Genomic DNA, 26,739 nt, shown 5'->3' with positions numbered 1-26,739 from the left:
ATGACACTGTCTTCACTACATCACGTTCTTACACTATTGGCACTGCGTCCTTGTGGGCCCATGACAATGACCTGTGATATAGTGTAGTGGAGGAGACGAACAAGGAACCAGGAGAGGCCATTATAATCAACAACAGAAAGTCTTTTACTGAGGTAGAAGTTGAAGATAACTAACATAACTGCCATTGGAGTGGATGGTATTCCCATTTGGATTTGACAGAGTTTTCACTTACTGTAGATGGGTTATACTGTATATACTGTAGATGGGTATGGCAGTACTTTACATTTCTACTTCAATTCTATCTCATAGTCATAGGAATCTGTTTTAGCAAAAATCAACTTTACTACTATCTGCAAAACGGCTACAGCAGCTACCTTTTCAGATGTTCCCATGAGACGAGACATAGAATTCCTTCTCTAAATCTTCCACACTTGTTTGGCAACTTACAATCCACCACTGTATCGGTGCGACAATGTCCATCCTATAGCAGTCTCAGGACTATCAATAGCACAGCTCCACCGTTGTTTCTAACTATGCTCCGATTTGGGTTTCTCTCAGCTTCCCACTAAACTTCCAGGATAATGCTTCTGCTACTTTTTCTGTATTTCTGTTCTTGTAGAATCTGCTTTTTGTCTGGTTGATGTTCACTCTGCTGTAAGTACAGGTAATCTGGTGCACCAGGCCTCTACAGCTCCCTGTAGTGCTGAAGCCCCAAGCTTCTAACTAATTGCTAAATCTTTGTTATCCACAACTCCTGCAGCTAGCATTACTTTTTACAGTACACTTATAAATCAATGCAGTAACTGAGAAATGCAGAAACATAGCATATTACATTTATTATATGATCTTGAGTAGGCGCTGATCATTCTTCCACTCCCTTACACTTGCACAATGAGAACAGTGTAGATGGCAGGATTAGAGCTGATCATAGATGTGACTTCTCCACCTGTCTGTGACTTTTACAATATTTGTTTCAGGGTGAAGATCTGACCCATATTAATATTTACGAGACATATGTGACGGATGATGAGCGGTGTAAAGAGGAGATTCCTACAGATAACACAGGTTAGTAGTAGATTCTATATTTTCGTATTCACCGGTTGGTACAATTATGTGTTTGATTTTGTAGGCTTTCTATTGAATCTTCATTCTGTTCTGTGCCCCTGACTTACAAGATATGCACTTCTCAGCTGCCTATTTGTTACGATTTCACCACTCACTGTGTCCTAAGGACGCTTTGAGTGACAGCTCAGCCGCCCTATAGCATCAGAGAGCTGGGCCGTTGCTCAATCTGGCTGGGCCTGGGGGGGTTTCCTTCAGCGTCACCTATTCAGGGTGATTGCCAGGCTATTTAGCTGAATTGCAATGATCAGACCACTTCCAGTCGTAGACTTTCTCAGTGGTGTGTTTGCTCTGTGTTCTGATATTCTGATCTTCATTGCCAGACCTTGGATTTGCCTTTTGACTACTCCTTTGTATTATCCTTTTTTTCTTGACATACTCTAACTTTAGCTCCCTGACACCGGACTTTGCCTCTGACTATTCGTTTGTCTTATCCCTTTGTCTCTGTTGTACTCTAATGGCATTTGACCTTGGACTCCTGGACTTCCCCACCTTGCGGCTTGTCCGTAAGTATTGACTCAGCGTCATACTACTAAGCAATTGGTGCTTGTCTTAGAACCTGGACATATACCGATCTGCTGCAATAAAAGAGGACCTTTCATAATATTTTACTTTAAACTGTATATATCATTAAAAAGGAGTAGAAGGCTGATCACAACAGTTTTTTCTCCAATGAATTGTGGCGATATGGGCTTTGGAAGTTTAGGGTGCCCAGTATATAAATTTCCCCTTCATCCAAATCTCCCTTTCAGCAAAAGGGGTGTTAACTGAGATTCCTCTGGGGGGGAGGGGGTTATTTTTTCACAATATCAAAACAGGCATTTTTAGCTTGATTTCAGTGATTTCATTCCCATTGCTTCCTGTGATTACAACACTTGGAGAGGAGGAGAGCTTGGAGCATTGAAGATCAACGTGTGAGCAGCATTTGTCATATACGGCGCCCTGAACCTGCTACGGGTATTGGTGCATACCATCAATCTCCTTTGTTTCTGATATGTGTAGCAGGTCCAGAGTGTTGTATGTGACAAACGCAGCTCCCAAAATGATCTTCACTTCACTGGCAGCAGTGTGTGCTTTTACATTTTTTTTTTTACCAGTGTCTGGTAATTTCCTTCCCTACAAGGTGCAGAACAGTATTCCAAATGAAGAAGCAATGCCTAATTTTAGTGGTGAAAAATGACATTTTTGGTGGGCAGCTGCTTAATATTTTGGAACTTTTTTTCTGTGTAGGGTAGACATCTCTTCCAGAAGAAAGACATTAGAAGCTGGGAAGAAGCAATGTCTTCTTTTAGCTGTCCAAAAATTATCCATTTTTTGGAGTTTTTTGTTCGATTTACCCCGTGCAGGGCTTGGCTCCTTCTCACGAGCATCACAGTATCAAACATAACAGGCAAGCAAAAGATTTCTGGCTGTCTAGGGGCATTACATACAGCAGCAGCCGTACAATATGAAACATAATGGACAGGCCGATGTCTGGGTTTGTATGGGCTTTAGCGCTGGCTGTTATTCAGTACAGTTTGGATCATGATGAATAGGCAGTGGCATCATTGAGCTGTTAATAAATAGCCAGTTTAAACTGGTAGATCTAATCATTGGAATTAGCTGTGTTATTCACTTGTCCTGGCCAGGCTTGGCTATCTTCCCCTCTGGCCGCTGCCCTTTGCAGTGCTCCACATTGGATTTTAGAAGTTGCCCGATATGTTTTTGTGATATCATCTTCCTAAGCCAGTTAGAGACACACACCCTTGTCTTAGTAGTGTGTTTCAAAAGTTCAGTCACGTGGAGTACTCCCAACATTCTTTCACATGGTGCTGTCATCTTACTCTTCTGTGATTCATGCTTTCCCTCAGTCCTGTTGGTTAACCCTCTGCCACCCAGTTTCTGAATTAACGCTTATGTTGCAGTAAGCATAGCAAACTGTTATTGGACTGTTCAGATTTTGTGTTCTTCCAATTCTCCTGTGATTCTTGCTGTCTCTCAGTCCCGCCTGTTAACCCTCTACTAGCCATCTGGATTAGTCCTTTGGTTGCAGTAAGCATATGAATTGCTATAGTTCATATTGTGTATTTATCCTTGCAAAATACTGGAGGTTCTTCTGCCTTCCTCTGTGTGCTGCTTTGGACTAGCTCTATTCTGGCTTTATGGTCTACCATGTGAAATCCCGCTGACTGCGCCAACACTCTTGGGTCCCTGCTCTTGACGTCCAGCTTCGTGAATTCACATCACCAGGTGAGCCCAACAAGCTGTAGATGTGTGAACATAGATCTATAGTATTCTGGATTAATTTTAACAAATATAAGTTTTTCCAACACTTGTGAAGGACATTTTGGTCTGCTTCAATGTGACAGTTCCATCTGCCGCACTTAATACCCACTATGACATTACATTAAAGGCTGCAGAAGGCAGTGGAGTAATGGCACACTGAGCCAAATTCTACTACTAATCCACTTTTTTGACATAGAACTCAGGGCTGCAACAAGGTACTTTGGTGCCCTAGGCAGATAAAGCCGACGGCGACCCCCTCACCCCTCAGCCACTGAGCAAATGAAAGGGTCAGAGGCTAAGGTAACATGACTCATGATGCTCCCCCTCCCTTCCCTCCGATGGGTCAGGTAAAAATTTCTGATGGACACTAAAATTGTTACCTTCTTCACCAAAAAATACCAACATACAGAAAAACGTGGTGTATTTTTAAAGATGAGGCACAACAGGGAATGCAATTTCACAGTTAGATATAGAATCATTCATTATTTGCATTGTTTACATATTCATGTAGTGATGATAGTTCAGATGCTGTATTTATCATCAGGACGATCATCAGTACATGAATATGATACAAAAATCATCGCCAGTACATAAATAGAACACCAAAGCCATATATGGTACATAAATATGGTAGCAGGACCATCATCAATAAATAAATAGGTCAATAGAACCACCATTATTATATGAACACATCACCAGAACCACTTTCAATACATTAATGCATCACCAGAACCACTAACAGTATATAAATGCATCAGCAGAACCATAATAAGTACATGAATACATCATGAGAACCACCATTGGTAAATAACTACATCACCAGAACCACCTTCAGAACATGAATGCATCACCAGGACTACCATCAGTATTTGAACGCTTCAACAGAACCACCAACAGTACATTAATGCATCACCAGAACCACTATCGGTACATTTATATATCACAGAATCACCATCAGTAAATCACCAAACTTAGTACAGCTGTCTATTGTAATGTCAAGTCAGCCTCCTATACATGAATGCATGACCAGAAACATAATCCGTGCATTAGTACATCACGAAAACCACCATCAGTAAATTCAACACCAGTGCTATCATAAAATACATTTATACAGTTATATGAAAAAGTTTGGGCACCCCTATTAATCTTAAGCTTAATGTTTTATAAAAATTGGTGTTTTTGCAACAGCTATTTCAGTTTGATATATATAATAACTGTTGGACACAGTAATGTTTCTGCCTTGAAATGAGGTTTATTGTACTAACAGAAAATGTGCAATCTGCATTCAAACAAAATTTGACAGGTGCATAAGTATGGGCACTCTTATCATTTTCTTGTTTTAAATACTCCTACCTACTTTTTACTGACTTACTAAAGCACTTTTTTTTTGTTTTGTAACCTCATTGAGCTTTGAACTTCATAGCCAGGTGTATGCAATCATGAGAAAAGCTACTTAAAGTGGCCACTTGCAAGTTGTTCTCCTGTTTGAATCTCCTCTGAAGAGTGGCATCATGGGCTCCTCAAAACAACTGTCACATGATCTGAAAACAAAAATTATTCAACATAGTTGTTCAGAGGAAGGATACAAAAAGCTGTCTCAGAGATTTAACCTGTCAGTTTCCACTGTGAGGAACATAGTAAGGAAATGGAAGAACACAGGGACAGTTCTTGTTAAGGCCAGAAGTGGCAGGCCAAGAAAAACATCAGAAAGGCAGAGAAGAAGAATGGTGAGATCAGTCAAGGACAATCCTCAGACCACCTCCAGAGAGCTGCAGCATCAACTTGCTGCAGATGGTGTCACTGTGCATCGGTCAACTATACAACGCACTTTGCACAAGGAGAAGCTGTATGGGAGAGTGATGCGAAAGAAGCCTTTTCCGCAAGCACGCCACAAACAGAGTCGGCTGAGGTATGCAAAAGCACATTTGGAGAAGCCAATTTCTTTTTGGAAGAAGGTCCTGTGGACTGATGAAACCAAGATTGAGTTGTTTGGTCATACAAAAAGGCGTTATGCATGGCGGCAAAAAAACACAGCATTCCAAGAAAAATACTTGCTACCCACAGTAAAATTTGGTGGAGGTTCCATCATGCTTTGGGGCTGTGTGGCCAATGCCGGCACCGGGAATCTTGTTAAAGTTGAGGGACGCATGGATTCCACTCAGTATCAGCAGATTCTTGACAATAATGTTCAAGAATCAGTGACAAAGTTGAAGTTACGCAGGGGATAGATCTTTCAGCAAGACAATGATCCAAAACACCGCTCCAAATCTGCTCAGGCATTCATGCAGAGGAACAATTACAATGTTCTGGAATGGCCATCCCAGTCCCCAGACCTGAATATCATTGAACATCTGGGGGATCATTTGAAGAGGGCTGTCCATGCTCGGCGACCATCAAACTTAACTGAACTAGAATTGTTTTGTAAAGAGGAAAGGTCAAAAATACCTTCATCCAGGATCCAGGAAATCATTAAAAGCTACATGAAGCGACTAGAGGCTGTTATTTTTGCAAAAGGAGGATCTACTAAATATTAATGTCACTTTTCTGGTGAGGTGCCCATACTTATGCACCTGTCAAATTTTGGTTGAATGCAGATTGCACATTTTCTGTTAGTACAATAAACCTCATTTCAAGGCAGAAACATTACTGTGTCCAACAGTTATTACATATATCAAACTGAAATAGCTGTTGCAAAAACACCAATTTTTATAAAACATTAAGCTTAAGATTAATAGGGGTGCCCAAACTTTTTCATATAACTGTATGTCACCAGAATCACCATCAGTACATGAGTACATCAACAGAACCTCCAATGGTACATAATAGCGTCACCAGAACCACCATCAGTACATGAATACATCACCAACCTTTGTACAGCAGTCTATTGTAATGTCAAGTCATCCCCATAAACATTTGTATTGCATGAACCTACAACTCCCAGCATGTCCTTAACAATGGTAAGTAGATGCTGGGAGTTGTTGTTAACCTCCATCATCAGGCTGCGGAGCATACAGGAACCTAAGTACTGATGAGACGCAGGCAGTATTACAAATAAACAGTTACATACCGGGTACTTAACAGGTGACATCATCTTCGATAGGAGTTGTCACTTTCTTTTCGTCTCCATCTTGTCTAGATGCCATGATGACTTTTCACGTCCACAGCTCGTCTTGGCAGACTTCCCTCTTCTCTCGTCTTCTGCAGCACATCTCATGGTGCCCTTAAAAATAAGAGTGTCAATAAAATGTCCTCTACATAAAAATATCTCTCCATACTATGACCTAAATAAGCCTCTGACACTGTTCATCTTAATGAGCTATAACCGTCACAAAGAATGCCCTTATGAAACATGACCTATGCCATAGATGTCGCCTCTCTAATTTTCCGTTACACTCTCTATATCTCAACACTGTCTTCCCACCATGCTAACCTCTCTGCATAAGTACCTGACATAGAGTGACCACAGAAATTTATGTTCACCCTTGAAAATCGCTTAAAATCCCTTCTTCTCACTCACTATTCAAATGCCGAGATCATTCCACTGAGAATTTAAAGTTCACTGTTTGCAGTGTTAGACTTTTCCTCTTTTTGTTCAATGTTACTCTGTTTTGGTCATAAAAGGTCTCCGCAAGTAAACCCTCCTGAGACCCAAGAGACAGAAAGAATTCCCACATCCAAAGATCCTCTTGTAATATAAGTAGTCTAGCATGTTGTTGTTTAGAGTAACAGGTTTCAGGACAGAGCATTTACAACTTTCACAAAAAAGCAATAATTTCTTGCAATCTCCAGAAAATCAATCGGTTGAGTTTATCTTGAGTTCAAGAATAGCATCAACATGAAAGGATGCTTCCTAAGGTTGAATTTGTTTGGCCAATTCACTTTCCAGCTAAGACATTCCGTGAACTCAATCCACCGTTGTATTGTTAGAATTATGCTTACCAGCAAAGTGAGGCAATACATATAAGCTTCAGTACTTTGGGAAAAGAAGCAGAACTCATCTTGATGCAGAAATGGCCAAACTTTTCTGTATGGAACTTATGCTTTATGTAGCTTTATCCTCCCTTTGCCTTGTTTTGTGCTATAGTTCATGTAGCTGTCAGGGAGTGTATGAGACAGACACCACCTAATAGCACTGACTTACAGGAATCTTTATGATTCTCCACTGAACATTTCTTAGAAAAATTTGGTGACAAGTACAGTGAAACATAAAGCTATAAAAGAAAAAAGCTAGCATTAGAAGAGAAATTAAAAATTGAAAGAGCACAACCTTTTGGTTTAATATCATAATCTTTCAGTCCTTGCATTGAAGGCTACAGTTTGTCTTCGTCAGGTAGTAATTGAATTTTAATCTAATTTGTTTCTAAAGCAGCATTTACCAAAAAATATATATTTTTTTCTTTGCAGATGACTGTGCGTCGGAGGGATATCTGACGGTTACTGATTTTGAAGCAGCTGATTATGGCATTACACCATATATATATGAAGAGCATGACATTATTCCAGATATACCGCCAGCCCTTCACAGCAACAATCTATCATCTATTCCTAATCAACAGGTCCCATATTCTGATTCATTACAGACTGTTAAGCAAAATAAAAATAACAATAGGGATGCTGAACATCAAAAAGCTCATACACCGGAGAAGCCATATTCATGTTCAGAATGTGGGAAATATTTTACCAACAAAAGAAATCTTACTGTACATCAGAGAATTCACACAGGGGAGAAACCATATTCATGTCCAGAATGTGGGAAATGTTTTACTTACAAACGAGATCTCATTAAACATAAAAGCACTCACACAGGGGAGAAGCCATTTTCATGTGCAGAATGTGGGAAATATTTTAACTGCAAAACAAATCTTGTTGTACATTTGAAAATTCACACAGGAGTGAAGCAATTTTCTTGTTCAGAGTGTGGGAAATGTTTTAACAAGAAAGCAAATTTTTCTGCACATCAAAGATATCACACAGGGGAGAAGCCATTTTCATGTCCAGATTGTGGGAAATGTTTTACTTGCAAAGGAGATCTCATTAGACATAAAAGAACTCACACAGGGGAGAAGCCATTTTCATGTTCCGAATGTGGGAAACGCTTTGTTAGTAAAACAAATCTTACTGTACATAAGAGAATTCACACAGGGGAGAAAACATTTTCATGTCACGAATGTGGGAAAGGTTTTAACAAGAAAGCTCATTTTTCTGCACATAAAAGCACTCACACTGGCGAGAAGCCATTTTCATGTCCAGAATGTGGGAAATATTTTAGCTACAAAACAAGTCTTGTTGCACATAAGATAATTCACACCGGGGAGAAGCCATTTTCTTGTTCAGAATGTGGGAAATGTTTTAACAATAAAGCAAATTTTTCTGCACATCAAAAATGTCACACAGGGGAGAAGCCATTTTCATGTCCAGAATGTGGGAAATGTTTTACTTGCAAAGGAGATCTCATTAGACATAAAAGAACTCACACAGGGGAGAAGCCATTTTCATGTTCCGAATGTGGGAAATGTTTTGCCAGTAAAGCATATCTTCCTGTACATCAGAGAATTCACACAGGGGAGAGGCCATTTTCATGTCACAAATGTGGGAAAGGATTTACAAAGAAATCAAATCTTACTGCACATCTCAGAACTCACACATTATAATCTATTTTCATGTCCAGAGTGTGGGAATGGTTGTTCCTGTAAATCAACTCTTGTTATAAATCAAAGAATACACACAGAGGAGAAGCTGTTTTGACATTGAGGATAGAAAAATGTTTAACAATTACATTTTGTTAAGCATCAGAGAAATTACACAAGTAGCCATTTCATATTTTATAAAATTATTTCATTGATGAATTGTATCAGTAAAGTTATACTAAAAGTTAATTCACACGTCTAAAAGGGAAAGCTATTTAGAATACTAAATGGTAATGATTATGTAGTGTACTGTATGCAATGACCAATAAACATCAGCAAATAGAATGTATATAACAATCCTAAATATTTATACCTTTATGTGAACACTATAACTTAAAGAGGTTGACCAGCACTTCTCAGGGTATACATGATCGGGGCAGTTGCTGAAGCAAACGTCAGACACAAACCATGTCACATCTAATAATTATGATTAATAATTATCAGATGAGATCAACTGGGGACTGGATGGCTCCCTCTTCATCTGTCCTAATCAAGTATCACACCACCTGCCCACACGTGATGCGAGTTCACATTGAAAAGGGAGGCGTCTGACCACCACTAAATATTCATCTGTTTGTATCTACAGTATATCTTTATTGTTAATATGATAAGATATTGCCTAAGAACGTGTATAGTTGAGGGAGAGCTGGCATAGTTTGTATAGAAATATTAAAGGAAGAATTACATTAAAGATCTCAGGTTTGTTAAATACTTTTCCATTTTTTAAATTATCCTTTTATAGGGAACTAGTATAATTACCCAACTTTGCTTGGATTTATAAGGCTTTTCGGCCGAGGTCACAAGAGCAATGACAGTCTTCCAAGAGAATTGGATAGATAATGTAAACGACACTCGATTCAAGCTCTGTCAGAGTTTGAGCCGAGTGTCAGCTTACTGTGATCCGATTCTCTCGGATGAGAGAATTGTACCACAGGTGAGGAGAAGATGGAGAGCTTAATTTCTCCATCTTCTCCATTGTATGTAGGACTGTATCCGGATGACATCCGAGTTCAGTCCGATGTTTTACACACACCCATAGACTTGAATTAGTGCTTGTGGTCTGATTTGCTGAGCCACTTGCAGCATGCTGCAATTTTTTTCTCATGTTGAATCAGCATGAGAAAAAAACACAGATCTGCACTGCCCCATAGTATAACTTTGGTCCCAGTGCTATCCTATAAAAGATTGGATAGCACTTGGCTTAGTTATACGCTTGTGTGAGCAAGCTCTTTAAGATGAAATATCACCAGTTTGAGCAAGTCATCTTGACTTTGTTTTATTTTTTTCTTTTCTCCATTGTGGCGATATTAGCTTGTAAAGTTTAGGCTATTATTTATGTTATAGTTCAACAGGGTGATACCAGAGATTTGTCTCTGGTTGCGTGTACTTCTTCCCCTGAATATGGTTGACAATTATGAGTAGGGAGCTTCATGTGAAGAAAAAAAGAATATGTCCTCCACTGCTCACTGATGTCTGCAGCTACTACGTATAAATACTGCAGAGCTACTTATCGTTATCAACCTCTCCAGATCTCATCTCACGGCAGTCAGTGTGGGGGGATGATAACAGCTGACAGCAATGTGAGATAAGATCTGGATGTGTTTGTAATGATACATAATTTGGCTGTGTTGTATCTCTACATGATAGCAGCAGAGATCAGTTAGAAAAGAAAGGCCTGTTCTTTTTTTCCACCAATGTGTTGCTGCCTGCTTATGATTGGGCAACCTCATGCAGTGGAAGAAGTATATGCCCCCAGAGACAAATCTCTGGTAACTCCCACTTAACCTATACCAAATAATTAACTAAACTGTGCAAGCTAATATCTCCGCAACAGAGATGAGAAATTAAATAATAATCTCGATATTTTACTCAGCGCTGCAGCCAGTAAACCATGATGTGGCATGGTGAAAGGTCCTGTATAATTATTTGTGTGTGTAGTTAATAACTAAGTTTGCTGCTGATATGAAGCCGACATATCTAAGTTATGCACAGAAATGTTACGTCTCTGTAATGGTGTCCTTAAGAAATATAAAGATTTGCTTTTGTATTCCATTTTTTGTTAATATGTTGAGACTGGAAGGTGCTAGAGTGCAGAAACCCAGTCTAAAACCTTCCGAATTGCCAGATTTACCAATGTAGCAAATTTGGGGCAGATTTGTCAAAGTATATATTTCGTTTTTTCAGTAAGTCATAGACAACCAAAATTCGTTCCAAATCTTCCTAAGGCTATGTGCCCACGATGCAGAAATGCTCTGGATTTTTTCCTGAGCGTTTCTGCATCTCCCTGGCAGAAAAAAAACGCATGCGGATTGTACATGCGGATTGTACATGCGTTTTTCCTGCCAGGGACAAGCGGATGTGAAGCGTTCTTCACTTGCATTTCCGCATGCGGGTTGACAAGCGCTTTCCAAGCGATTTTAGCATCACTTGGAAAGTGCTTGTCAACTTGGTCACACTATATAAATCCATGCAACAAGCATGGATTTATATAGTGTGACCGAAAGAATGGTAAAAAATAAATATTATACTTACCCTCTGATGGCCCCCGGTGTCTTGCTTCCCTCCGTTCTCCCTTGCCGGCAGCGGTACACTGAAGGATCTGCCGACGTCAGCATCGCGTGACCCGTCACATGACTATGACGTCAGCGCAGGTCCTTCAGTCCATCGCTAGCTGCCAGCAAGTGAAGACAAGGAGAGAGGGGGCCGCCAGAAGGTAAATATAATCTTTATTTTTTATTTTATTCTTTTTTTCACAGTTTTCTATGGTACCCGGGTCCGGAGGAGAGTCTCCTCTCCTCTAGACCTGGGTACCATCCGCACATTAGAATGCGTGCATTCCGCAAGTCCTTATCTAGTGAAGCGGAATCCATGCGTTCTAATGCAAGTCAATGGCTGCGAAAACGCAGCACTTCCGCAAAGTAATTGGTAGTGCTGCGTTTTTTTCCGCAATGATAATCCGCAGCGGAAATTTCCGCAGCATGTGCACAGCACGTGCGGATTATCATTGGTGAACATGGCAGGCCTTCTACCATACGTTTTTTAAGCATTTCTGCAGCGTTTTTACCGTACTGTAGAAACGCTTAAAAAACGCATCATGGGCACACAGCCTAAGTGTCTGATTTACTGACATGTCTAATTTGATGCAGACTGGTCCAGCCCTTTAGCTGTACATAACGAACAGATAATGGAGTTTCATTATTTATATATGTATGTATGTGTATATATACAGTACAGACCAAAAGTTTGGACACATCTTCTCATTTAAAGATTTTTCTGTATTTTCATGACTATGAAAATTGTACATTCACACTGAAGGCATCAAAACTATGAATTAACACATGTGGAATTATATACTTAACAAAAAAGTGTGAAACAACTGAAAATATGTCTTATATTCTAGGTTCATCAAAGTAGCCACCTTTTGCTTTGATGACTGCTTTGCAGTCTTGGCATTCTCTTGATGAGCTTCAAGAGGTAGTCACCGGAAATGGTTTTCACTTCACAGGTGTGCCCTGTCAGGTTTAATAAGTGGGATTTCTTGCCTTATAAATTGGGTTGGGACCATCAGTTGTGTTGTGCAGAAGTCTGGTGGATACACAGCTGATAGTCCTACTGAATAGACTGTTAGAATTTGTATTATAGCAAGAACAAAAGCAGCTAAGTAAAGAAAAACGAGTGGCCATCATTACTTTAAGAAATGAAGGTCAGTCAGTCCGAAAAATTGGGCAAACTTTGAAAGTGTCCCCAAGTGCAGTTGCAAAATCCTTCAAGCGCTACAAAGAAACTGGCTCACATGAGGACCACCCCAGGAAAGGAAGACCAAGAGTCATCTCTGCTTCTGAGGATAAGTTTATCCGAGTCACCAGCCTCAGAAATCGCAGGTTAACAGCAGCTCAGATTAGAGACCAGGTCAATGCCACACAGAGTTCTAGCAGCAGACACATCTCTTCAACAACTGTTAAGAGGAGACATTGTGCAGCAGGCCTTCATGGTAAAATAGCTGCTAGGAAACCACTGCTAAGGACAGGCAACAAGCAGAAGAGACAAGTTTGGGCTAAAGAACACAATGGATGGACATTAGACCAGTGGAAATCTGTGCTTTGGTCTGATGAGTCCAAATTTGAGATCTTTGGTTCCAACCACCTTGTCTTTGGGCGACGCAGAAAAGGTGAATGGATGGTTCCCACCGTGAAGCATGGAGGAGGAGGTGTGATGGTGTGAGGGTGCTTTGCTGGTGACACTGTTGGGGATTTATTCAAAATTGAAGGCATACTGAACCAGCATGGCTACCACAGCATCTTGCAGCGGCATGCTATTCCGTCCGGTTTGCGTTTAGTGGGACCATCATTTATTTTTCAACAGGACAATGACCCCAAACACACCTCCAGGCTGTGTAAGGGCTATTTGACCAAGAATGAGAGTGATGGGGTGCTACGCCAGATGACCTGGCCTCCACAGTCACCAGACCTGAACCCAATCGAGATGGTTTGGGGTGAGCTGGACCGCAGAGTGAAGGCAAAAGGGCCAACAAGTGCTAAGCATCTCTGGAAACTCCTTCAAGATTGTTGGAAGACCATTTCCGGTGACTACCTCTTGAAGTTCATCAAGAATATGCCAAGAGTTTGCAAAGCAGTCATCAAAGCAAAAGGTGGCTACTTTGAAGAACCTAGAATATAAGACATATTTTCAGTTGTTTCACACTTTTTTGTTAAGTATATAATTCCACATGTGTTAATTCATAGTTTTGATGACTTCAGTGTGAATGTGCAATTTTAATAGTCAAGAAAATACAGAAAAATCTTTAAATGAGAAGGTGTGTCCAAACTTTTGGTCTGTACTGTATATATGGCATTGATGACTTTGTGAGGTAGCATTGATGCACAATGTGTAGTATAGTAGATATATTATTAGCTGTAGGGGAGAAGATTACATGGTATTCCAGCACCTCTTTTTGTTCTACTTTGTAAGGTACAGGATGGGAGTCCTCCATCTATCGTGCTCCAGTAGAATTTTCAACATAATCCCTCTTATACTCTGTATATTTTGCTCACTTTTGTTCCTTAATTAATGATCACACTGATGCCAACACACAGGGCTAGAGAAAGAGTTGGTGGATGCAAAACGACTGCCGTCTGTCATATGCTTCACTACTCTCTCCTGTGAGGATGTATTTGGATTTATGGATTAAGAAATAAAATAGAAGTTTTTTTGCCAATTGGGGAGTGCTGTGTTTTTTCTTCTATTATTGCTATATCATTAACTAATCATCTTTTATTGACATAAATAATTGATTTAATGCAAACTTTAGTTATGATTTTAATGTTTCTGTTAATAACAGTGGACATCTATTTCTCTTCAGGTCAAATGGGCTCCCAATAATCGATAATACATGTATGGTGAAATAAAGAATGCACAGGAAATAATATTTGCCTATATTTACCTGTATTATCGATTTATTGGGAGCGCATTTGGCCTGGAGAGAAATCGATGTCTGTTAATAACAGTGTGAGAGCAGACACAATCAACCTGGAACTCGTAGAGCCAGAATTGCTGTTCCAGTAGCTAAAAGCTGATATACTATGTGCCTCAGCATTGACTGCGTGAGACTACAACAAGCCCTTCACGGGGAATTCTTACCCAACTCGATGGGTGAAAACAGTGACTCATTACTGCCACACCTGTAAGAGGCCGTTGGCTCAAAAAAGGTATCTCGGATAGACTTGGCACTAGCCATTCCAAAGGAATCGCGGCCTTCGCCCTTCAACCATTTTACATAGATCTGGTGTTACAGCAGGGTCCACTGGATTGCTTTACATGGAAGAGCTGCTGGCCGGAGGAGCAAACCAGGGGCAAGAGGAGTCAAGTTAGACGGGTCAGAACTAGGAGGGCAGTTAAAGCACAAAAATCAGAAGACAAAGAATGGTCAGGAAACAGGCTGTGGTCAAACAGGAAATCAATATGCAAAGCAGGAGTAGATAGCACAAGATATAATCAGAGAAGAGAAACTAACGGGCAGTGATAGTCAGAGTTTTAAGGGTTTAAATACATAATAGCCCCAAGGCTCTCAGAATCGAGTCAGGAATTAATCATACAGCTACCTGTCAAAGCAGCACCAACTGGCCGAGACATTAAACAGGACCGCCGCTCTGAATCCACCCCACAACAAAAGGCCTTCCAGCGACTGAGGTGGAAACAAGGAGAAGGCACTTGGCTGGATATTACAATTAGATCCAATAATAACAGGGTCCTCTTTCCGCATTCAAGCAGTGTCACTGTCAGCAAATATAGTTACAGACATGATAAATGTTACAGACATGAAAATATCACATTCAGTCACTGAATTGCTGACCCAGGCTTGTGCATCTGTTTGCTGCCAGCCTCACCAAGTATGATGTTGCCCTCTAAACTCCCTCTGACATTACCTTTAAAAAATGTTCAAATTTAGACCCAGAAGCAACGTCGTAGCTGCGTTAAGAAGACAGGGCAAATGAGTAGGTATAACAATTATATGAGAGATATGAGAAGGCCAAAGAAAAGGAAGAGCAGTGAGTGGAAATGAGAACCTAAAAACAGAGAGAGGAAGCAAGTTATCAAATTACTTTAACAAGTTACCCTAAACCACACATTTCTTTTCTCATCTGGATAATTATCATAACCATCTTGATTTGATGAAAATGGAAATGATGGAGCTACAACACCAATAACACCAGACTGAGGTTTTTTTTTGTATATAATGCTCCTGATAGTACCATGAGTTCAGTCCATGAACGGGTTTCGTGATCACCCCCATGGATGAGGTTATAGTACAAGAACCAGTCCCAGCCTCTTGTTTGCCACAGGAGGTGGAATTGAAAGCATTTGTTAAGGAAATTATTGCGGATTGGTCAACATACCGTAATTTTCTCTTCAACTCCAAATAGTAGTGTCTGATCAAAATCATGAAATTCGGTCTGCAACGTTCACAGAAAAGTTTAAATGGTGTTCAAGTACTGAATGCTTAATTTCAATCAAATGGAAAGCAGTGCACAATGAAGCAAATAAATGTAGTATATTGAAAATGATAAATAAGATCAACCCAAACAACGTTTTGTATGGCAGACATAGATTGCAATGACGTGGGCTGAAACACGTCTGCCCCAAAATTCCCCCCCCCCCCTTCCTGTGGTTGTAACCTATATGCTGTGATTCATACATTTTTTAACATACATGGAATAAAAACTGCTGATTTTAATGGATTTCTGAGGCTGGATATTGTCTGCTATTGTTAGGAGGAAATGGACCACATAATTTGTTAAGCAATTTCTCTTAAGTTCACCAATACCCTATATGTGGTCGGAAACTACTTTTCAGGCACAGTACGAAGCTCAGAAGGGAAGGAGCACCATATTGAAATACAGATTGCTAGAATGGTTTGCCTGCATCATGTCACATTGACAGAGCCCCTGAGGTGCCAGAACAGCAGAACCCTATATAAGTGACTTCATTTTACAAACTGCACCCCTTAGTGAATACATTTAGTGATGAAGTGAGGATATTGACACTACAGGTATGTCACAGAATTTTACACCATTCTGTGTTGAAGAACTAATTGTTATGCTTTCAGCATTAAGTTTAATTGCTAGGTTTGTTTGCAGAACACAGGCTAGATCTATTGGATGAATTTATTTATCGGCACTAACTTTTTGTCCCTCTACTTTTCCTGTCTCTTGCTCTGTAGTGGTGCTTTATGAGAAGAAGCTCATTACTTCACAGACTGGTGAAACAGCACCTCAGTGTGCACAGAGATGACAGAACAGTGAAACATTGGCTACCCAGCCAGTGGGATTCAGGACACCGACTATACAGAGACTTAGTACAGCTACAGCAATCTCTGCATAGCTAAACACTCCCTTAATGGCACCATGTCCCAAAAATCTTCATAAAGAATGAGATCTGTAGCTTCTATCTCCTCGAAGGCATAATCTATTAGAAGCGCTGTCGCCATTGCCCTCGCAACAGCTGAAGCTGCCAAAACGCGTGCAATTTTTGCTAGCCAGGAAATGCAACTGAAGTGGGAGAAAGCACTCTTGGAAGCAACACTAACAGAGCAAGAAACAAGAGCAAAGTTAGAGAAAGCAGAGCAAGAAACGAGCAAAGTTAGAGAAAATGTGCTTAGAATCAACTCTTGAAGAGCGAGAGAAAAGGTAACAAATTGAGAAGGCACGCCTGAATGCTGCCTTAGAAAGACTAGCAACAGAAAAGGAGGCTGCAGCCGCTCTAGCCAAAGCAGAGTCCCTAGAGGCAATGCAACTCCTTAGATCGCAAAGGCAAAGCAGCATGCCAAGCATGAGGCTTATACCCCAGGATTCATTATAACACACATCACAGTACGTTAACGAGCTTCCCAATTCGAACTATAATCCTGAGCCAGTACCAAAACAAGAACATGATATCCCCAGTGAATCAAACAGAGTTCATCATGGGGTGCAAATCCAGGATAGCTATAAATATGAGAGCAACATGCAAAACAACTCCGCTAACGTCAATCCTGCTGCTCACTAGTCAACCAAGCCAGATCAACTTCTATATCTTTCGTCATGCTGAATAAGTATGACACTGGCTGGCGCCACTTAGAGGATACTAACAGGTATGAACGCACCTCACATCATTACCATCAGTATACCCTGCCGATAGTCTGTTCACGACAAACTTTGCTAAGTTCTTTACATGGCATGAACTAGTCACCAAAGCGCTCTTAAAATTCAATAATCATGCTGAAGACTACAGGGCCTGGATAGTTTCTTTCCAAAATGTTACTAGAGACTTGGGGTTGTCACACAGAGAAGAAATAGACCTCTTAGTCAAATATCTGTAAGAAGAGTCAGGCAGACACACAGTAAGGATCAGAGAAATCAATATAAACCACTCTGAGACTGAACTCAAAATGATCTGGAATAGGCTGGATGAGTGTTAGGCTATGTGCCCACGATGCAGAAATGCTGCATATTTTTTCCGCTTCTCCCTGGCAGGAAAAACGCTTGCGGTTTTTACATGCGTTTTTCCCGCCAGGTAGAAGCGTTTGTCAAGCGTTTTTGCATGCATTTCTGCATGCGGGTTATCAAGCGCTTTTCCAAGCGATTTTAGCATCACTTGGAAAAGTGCTTGACAACTTGGTCACACTATATAAATCCATGCAGCCGGCATGGATTTATAGTAGTGTGACTATGTTAGTTAAAAAAAAAAGAATAAGAATGGTAAAAAGAAAAAAAAAAAAAAAGATTATACTTATCTTCTGATGTCCTCCCGGTGTTTTCTCTGCTGCGTCCGGTCTCTTGCACTGCTCGCGGTGGTGTGAAGGACCTGCGGTGACGTCATTGACTCATGTGACAGGTCACATGACTCAATGACGTCATGGCAGGTCCTTCACAACACCGCGACCCATAGAGCAGACCAGACGAAGGGGAGAAAACACCGGGAGGACATCGGAAGGTAAGTATAATCTTTATTTTTTATTTTAAATTCTTTTTTTTACAGTTTCTATGGTACCCAGGTCTGGAGGAAAGTCTCCAGACCTGGGTGCCATCCGCACATTGAACCGTGTGATATCCGCTTGTGCACATGTAGTGATGCAGATGTCACGCGGTCCAATGCAAGTCAATGGCGGTGATTACGCTGCGTGTCCGCAAAATTAATGGAGATGCTGGGGATTTTTGAGCGCAGCATAAATGCTGCGGAAAAATCCGCCGCATGGGCATTAACATTGCGGCTTGTCATTGGGGACCATGGGGGACGGATTACCAAGCGTTTCCCAAGCGTGTACGCTGCGTAAATTCCGCAGCATAAACGCTTGGAAAATGCTTCGTGGGCACACAGCCTTATGGCTCCATATCTATTCCAACCCAGTAACAACGACTTCCATGTCAAGGAACAGGCACACTGCACCCAACTACCCAACCCTCTAATAGACTCTACTTGTGACAGCAGTATAATATCCAACAGCTATGAGAGTCAGTTAGGGTGTACAGTCCTCCAGAGAACAAAGCAAGACAATCAGGTGGCAATGTCAATGGAAGACAAATTGTCCTTTGAGATAATGGACAAGGAACTTGTTAAAGATGAGACTAACAACTGGGTTGCACCTCTTCCCTTCAGAAACCACAGACCATGCCAAATAACGGATCAAGTGTTAAAATTCAGAAGGAAAAAAATCCAGCGTCCAGATCGTCCATAAAATCTCCACATTATTTTATAAATTTTTTAAAAATAATTAGTGGAATAAAGTCGCATCCCTACACAGAGGGTTAGATACACTTGGCAAACATGTTTCGGAGTAAAACCCCTTATTCATTGCATACTGACATACCATGTGTTGGCGAATTCATACGAGTAAAAAGAAATGCTACATTGGAACAGAAATTGGAGCAAGAAATAGCGACTATCAGTAAAAGATTGGAAATTAGGAAATATCCAAAGTGGACACTAAAACGAGCACAATCTATAGAGAGAGATATACCAAGACAGGAGATATTAAAAACTAAAACAAAACCATCAAATCATTTGGATAATCGAACGATCACATTTGTTTCCACATATAGCCCTCAATTTTGGCAGATTAAAGATATTATAAATAAATATTTACCATTATTATATCAGGATGAAAAACTAAGAAATATTCTAAAGAATCCTGTCAGATTTTCAGCAAGGAAAGCACCGACTTTGGGCAGCTTATTGTCAACTAGCTTATATTTAAGTACTGAAAAAAAGTTTATCTAATAATACTTGGTTGGATGTTGTGGGTTTTTATAAATGTGGACATAATCGCTGTCTACTAAGAAACCCTACCCGATTAGAAGCTATATTAATTGCAATTCATCTTTTGTCATATATCTAATAACATGTAAAACCTGTAGTATTCAATACGTGGGTTGTATAACAAATAGTTTAAAAATACGTATTAGGAGACGTTTATCGGATGCATATGGTATGAATATCAGACCGGACATTCATTATGAATGACAATGCATACTGTAACATCCCTGGCGGCGTGCTGGCATGGCTTACCACCTCCCACCATGCAAGACCGCCATCTTACCTATCAGTCCAGGCTGCACACTTTGCTCCAGTACCTGCTGTGTGCATGTCTCTTGTCTGATTGCTTATTGGCGGCGCCGCTGTTACTGCCTGTTTCTTAAAGTTACTGTGTGCACAGTCCTAATGCGTCCCCAGCCTATTGCTGTGAGTCACTGGATACTTAAACCCCCTCCACCCAGTAGGAGGTGCCTGAGCAACACTTTCTTTCAGTGTGTTCTGTGCAACTGAGTTGCCAGGTCCTGTCCTGTATCTTGTCTGTTTCCGCCACCCTGGGGGCTGTATACCCAGGCCTGTTACCTGTATCTGTGACTTCTAGTCTGTTCCGCCACCCTGGGGGGCTGTATACCCAGGCCCGTTACCTGTATCTGTGACTTCTAGTCTGTTTCCACCACCCTGGGGGCTGAGTTCCCAGGCTCGTTCCTGTATCTTGTTCCTGGTTCAGTTTCTGTCTGAACAGTGTCCTAGCCCGTTACTTGTTTGTCTCTATGTCCGTATCTTCCCTTTTCCTGCAGTGTCTGAACCTGCACCTAACTCCAACTCGTTGTCTCTGTACTTCTGTCTGTGAGTTTAGTGTCCACTCGCTACTTCATTGTACGTAGTTTTGCTCTGCTTGTCTACCGCACCTGCGGGTTTTGCTCTGCTCTGCTTGTCTACCGCACCTGCGGGTTTTGCTCTGCTCAGCTTGTCTACCGCACCTGCGGGTTTTGCTCTGCTCTGCTTGTCTACCGCACCTGCGGGTTTTGCTCTGTTCTGCTTTTCTACCGCACCTACGGGTTTTGCTCTGCTCTGCTTGTCTACCGCACTTGCGGGTTTTGCTCTGCTCTGCTTGTCTACCGCACCTGCGGGTTTTGTCTGCTTGTCTACCGCACTTGCGGCTCTGTTCCTGTATCCCAGTCTGTACTGGTCCGTATCCTGCCTGCGTTCCTACCTGCCAGTACCCACCTGTCTGCATACCAGCCGTGCCTGCCAGTACCCACCTGTCTGCATACCAGCCGTGCCTGCCAGTACCCACCTGTCTGCATACCTGCCGTGCCTGCCAGTACCCACCTGTCTGTATGCCAGCCTAATCTGCCTATTCTTGCATTCCCCGGTGTGGGTCAACAGCTGTGACCGGGGTCTGACCTGGAGTAGCACCTGGTCCCTCTGCTCGGTTCCTCCCTGGTTCATGGAGTCGACTGAGCCACCGTTCGACCTTGGTCGGACGGAGTTGATACTTAGTCACGCCCCTCCAGGCACTCCTCGGTTCATGGTCCAGTGGGATCACTAACCACGCTCACGCCAGTCAGTACGGGCGTGTGCGTAACACATACTATGGTATTTGGATTTTAACAATTTGAAAGGTTTTAATATATATGTTTTTTATGCTTTTTCAGTTTTTTTTTCTGTTAGTTTGTGGATGTGTATTGTTACATACTATAGAGGTAGGGCTGAATGACTGCTTAATGTTGTTTTTCTTTCCTCACCTGAGATTGGATTACTGACACAGGTGTCTGATCAGGATATGACATAAGACTCCGAACAACACATGGTATGACAGTATGCAATGAATAAGGGGTTTTACTCCGAAACATATTTGCCAAGTGTATCTAACCCTCTGTGTAGGGATGCGACTTTATTCCACTAATTATTTTTTAAAAATTGATAAAAAAAAAATTATAATAAAATTTGGAGATTTTATGGAGGATCTGGACGCTGGATATTTTTCCTTCTGAATTCTGATCTACGTTGTTGCACTAAGAGTATCCGTGCAGAGGATTCTTCTGATGGTGATCTGACTCTCTTCATCTTTTTTCAAGTGTTAAAATGTTTCTCCTCTCTCAAGCATAACTTCCAAAAGAAACCAGAGATGAAAAAAATCACTTTTTCTCCTTCATGGCAAATATTTTTTCAAACCTTCATGTAGAGAAATCTCCCACTCTCAAACACTCCGAAGAATGCTGGTTCCTACCCATGTTTGGAGTATACCACCCAAAGAAACCAGGCCAGATTAAAGTGGTGTTTGATTCTAGTGCTAAGTTTAAAAATGTCTCTTTGAATGACATTCTTCTAACAGGTCCAGACCTCAACAACAAACTGCTCGGAGTACTAATGTACTTCAGTAAAGATTCCATTGCCTTTGTCGCTGACATCCAGCAAATGTTCCACTGCTTCCTCGTAAAAGAAAGGGACAGGTATTTCTTTTAGTTCCTCTGGTACAGAGACAATGATCCTTCTAAAGACATCACAGGCTATATTGCATGAGAGTAAACATCTTTGGCAACACTCCTTCCCCTGTAGTCGCTATTTATGGACTCAAAAGGTCTGCTCAAGAAGGATAAGCCAAAAACTCTACGTATTCTCAGATGATTCTGTCAAAGCAATTGATGCTGTTGCCTACATTGAGACTGTGGACTCCAAAGGTCAGAGTCGCATCGGATTCGTCATGGGGAAAGCCAAACTTGCACCACTCCCAGGCAGCATGGTGGCTCAGTTGTTAGCACTGCAGCCATGCAGTGCTGGGTTCCTGGGTTCAAATCCCACCAAGGACAACAGCTGCAAGGACTTTGTATGTTCTCCCCGTGTTTGCATTGGTTTCCTCCAGGTTCTCCGGCCTCCTCCCACACTCCAAAGTAGTACTGTTTGGGGATTTAGATTGTGAGCCCCAATGGAGACATCGATGATAATGTATGTAAAGAGCTGGGAAATATGATTTCACCCTCACCCACACACACGGTTTACAGCCTATGTAGGAGCTTTCACCAAATGAACCTACATATGCTGTACACTAACATGAATCTGCGTGCATTGCTATACCTGTTCATTACAATATATTAAAAAAAATTAATCTGGGCTCCCGCATAATTTTAATACCCAGCAGATGGCTGAGGACTGATGTTGGACTGTGGGAAGTAGCCAATATTCATGGCCCCTTTCCCTGGCTATTAATGACATCCCACAGCTGTTTTCTTACCCTTTCCTGGCTATTTTACAGTGGTACCCCAGAAAAAAAAGGACATGGGGTCCCCCTATAAATTGTAACCAGCAAAAGCACTGTTTTGGGTTTTCTTGCTATTTTAAAGGGGAACCCCAGAAAAAAAAGAGGATGTGGGGTCCCCCTGTAAATTGTAACCAGCAAAGGCTAGGCAGACAGCTGTGAGCTGATATAAATAGCCTAGAAAAGGGCCATGGATATTAGCCCCCTCCCAGGCTATAATATCAGCTCTCAGCTGCCCCAGATTTGGCGCATCAATTTTGTGCTGCAAACCTGGATCTTAGCCTCGCTCTTCCCACTGCCGTGTAGCGGTGGCAAGTGGGGTAATAGTGTTGGGGTTCATGTCAGCCGCAGCTGACATGAAGCCCAGGTTAGTAAAGGAGCGGCGTCTATAAGACGCCCCCATTACTAACCTAAAATATGAAAGAGTTAAAAAATAAATGCAAGACCCAGAAAAAATCCTTTATTGAAATAAATGACACTTTTTTATTTAATTCTTATTTTACTAAAAAAAATACTTACCTAGCTCCTAATCCCCAATTCCCTTGTCTAATAAAAATTTTAAAAAAACACAAAAATACTCACCTGTTACATGTTCCCACACAGATCTGACATGAACAGCAGTCACATCTGGAGATGTGACTGCTGTTCATCACAGGAAGCACACACTGCCGGGAACGTGATTGCTCCCGGCAGTGTGAAGCACTGAGTGAGGTCACTGGAGTTTAATCAGCTGATCTGCTGCGGTGACCTCGTTTACGGCCTGGTCGCACCGTAAGAATTTCATCACGAAGCACCGGGGCTGTACATGAGATCACCAGAGCAGATCAGCTGACTGAACTCAGGTGAACTCTGCGCTACACTGACGGGAGCGCTTTACGTTCCCGTCAGCGTATCGCCGGCGGCTGTTTAGAGCGGTCACATCTAATGTGGCTGCTCTAAACATTGGATCTGCTTGGGACCCTCGCTTATTAGGACTGCTGCGGACAGGTGAGGATGAGCTTGGTTTTTAATATTTTATTTATTACAGGTGATCATGGGCTTCGGGGACAAGCTGTAAGGTGAGTATATGGTGTTTTTTTGTTTTTTTTCAGGGGACGAGAACATCGGTGACTGGTGAGTATGAACTACATTTATTAAATTTTAATTTTTTTTTATGCACTAGAACTGGAGGAGACGGATGGGAACTACTGCTCCCATCCAGCTGCTCCTTCCCTCACTGCAGCACGGGGTACAGATGCAGGCTGATGGGAGTTGTAATCTCTCATCAGCCCACGTCTTGCTGCAATCCCGGACACACACAACAGGACTCCAGGACACAACCGGACCCCCGGACAACCATATACAGACCCCGGAAAACAAGGACACTCACACACACAAACACCCACATACAGACATCACCGGACACAGTGGGTACGGAAAGTATTCAGACCCCTTTAAATTTTTCACTATTTGTTTCATTGCAGCCATTTGGTAAATTCTAACAAGTTCTTTTTTTTTCTTATTAAAGTACACTCTGCACCCCATCTTGACTGAAAAAAAAAACAGAAATGTAGAAATTTTTGCAAATTTATTAAAAAAGAGAAACTGAAATATCACATGGTCATAAGTATTCAGACCCTTTGCTCAGTATTGAGTAGAAGCACCCTTTTGAGCTAGTACAGCCATGAGTCTTCTTGGGAATGATGCAACAAGTTTTTCACACCTGGATTTGGGGATCCTATGCCGTTCTTCCTTGCAGATCCTCTCCAGTTCCGTCAGGTTGGATGATCAACGTTGGTGGGTTTAGGTCAGGGCTCTGGCTGGGCCAGTCAAAAATGGTCACAGAGTTGTTCTGAAGCCACTTCTTTGTTATTTTAGCTGTGTGCTTAGGGTCATTGTCTTGTTGGAAGGTGAACCTTCGGCCAAGTCTGAGGTCCAGAGCACTCTGGAAGAGGTTTTCATCCAGGATATCTCTGTACTTGGCCGCATTCATGTTTCCTTCAATTGCAACCAGTCGTCCTGTCCCTGCAGCTGAAAAGCACCCCCATAGCATGATGCTGCCACCACCATGTTTCACTGTTAGGATTGTATTGGGCAGGTGATGAGCAGTGCCTGGTTTTCTCCACACATACTGCTTAGAATTAACACCAAAAAGTTCTATCTTTGTCTCATCAGACCAGAGAATCTTATTTCTCATAGCCTCGGGGTCCTTCATGTGTTTTTGAGCAAACTCTATGCGTGCTTTCATATGTCTTGCACTGAGGAAAGGCTTCCGTCAGGCCACTCTGCCATGAAGGCCCGACTGGTGGAGGGCTGCAGTGATAGTTGACTTTGTGGAACTTTCTCCCATCTCCCTACTGCATCTCTGGAGCTCAGCCACATTGATCTTGAGGTTCTTCTTTTCCTCTCTCACCAAGGCTCTTCTCCCACGATTGCTCAGTTTGGCTGGACGGCCAGGTCTAGGAAGACTTCTGGGTGTCCCAAACTTCTTCCATTTAAGGATTATAGAGGCCACTGTGCTCTTAGGAACCTTGAGTAATGCAGAAATTCTTTTATAACCTTGGCCAGATCTGTGCCTTGCCTTAATTCTGTCTCTGAGCTCCTTGGGCGGTTCCTTTGAGCTGATGATTCTCATTTGGTCTGACATGCACTGAGCTGTGAGGTCTTATATAGACAGGTGTGTGCCTTTCCAAATCAAGTCCTATCAGTTTAATTAAACACAGCTGGACTCCAATGAAGGAGTAGAACCATCTCAAGGAGGATCATAAGGAAATGGACAGGATGTGACTTACTGAGCAAAGGGTCTGAATACTTATGACCATGTAATATTTCAGTCTTTCTTTTTTAATAAATCTGCAAAAATTTCTACATTTCTGTTTTTTTTTCAGTCAAGATGGGGTGCAGAGTGTACTTTAATGATAAAAAAAAATAAACTTTTTAGAATTTACCAAATAGCTGCAATGAAACAAGGGGTCTGAATACTTTCCGTACCCACTGTATGAGCTGAATCAGTCAATGCCATTTGGGAGCAGCAGCCTTAGCGGGAGTGAACTTTAACCCCTTTCCGATCTTGTCAGTAATAGTACGTAGCTGTGCCCTGGGCCTATAGGGTCAGCTACGTACTATTACGCGCGCTGCGATCGCGCCCGCACATAAGCGGCGCCAGGTGTCAGCTGATTGTCACAGTTGACACCCGGTGCTATGTGCAGGGAGTGGTCCCGCACCGCTCCCTGCACATTAACCCCCGCAATGCTGCGATCTAAGTAGATCACAGCATTGTGGTGGCAAGGGGGGAGGTGATCGTTATACTCACCTCTCCTGCTGACGTCCAGCAATGTCTGCGGCGGCTTCCGGATATTGTCATGACGACCCGATGTCGTAATGACAACATCCGGGTCACCAGGACGTAGGACATTACTTTGGTTATGCGCAGTGAACGGCCAAAGTAATGTCTCCCCTGTGTGCAGCGCTGACAGGCTGCATGACATGCTCTCTATGCCATGCAGCCGATCAGACTGCAAAAAGTGAAAGTCCCATAGTGGGACAATGTGTAAAAGTAAAAAAAAAATAGGAAAGTGAAAAAATAAAAATAAAAAATTTTTTAAAAATATTTAAAAAAATGAAAAAAATAATCCCCCAAAA

The 26,739-nt window shown here is 41.7% G+C and overlaps 1 protein-coding gene and 1 pseudogene across 1 annotated transcript in view; both read left to right on the top strand.

The window, feature by feature from the left end:
* The window catches only part of LOC141270494 (uncharacterized), a 342,259-nt gene that overhangs the window by 115,096 nt on the left and 200,424 nt on the right, over positions 1 to 26,739 (top strand). The window lies entirely within an intron of this gene.
* LOC141270588 (uncharacterized) overlaps positions 1 to 26,739 on the top strand; it is a 176,161-nt pseudogene that overhangs the window by 115,138 nt on the left and 34,284 nt on the right.

This window comes from Phyllobates terribilis, unplaced genomic scaffold (assembly GCF_046119375.1).
Source record: "Phyllobates terribilis strain yellow unplaced genomic scaffold, ASM4611937v1 Scaffold_5__5_contigs__length_657084704, whole genome shotgun sequence".
In the NCBI taxonomy this organism is placed as follows: domain Eukaryota; kingdom Metazoa; phylum Chordata; class Amphibia; order Anura; family Dendrobatidae; genus Phyllobates; species Phyllobates terribilis.
The sequence above is the reverse complement of the archived record's forward strand: the minus strand, read 5'-3'. Positions and strand labels throughout refer to the sequence as shown.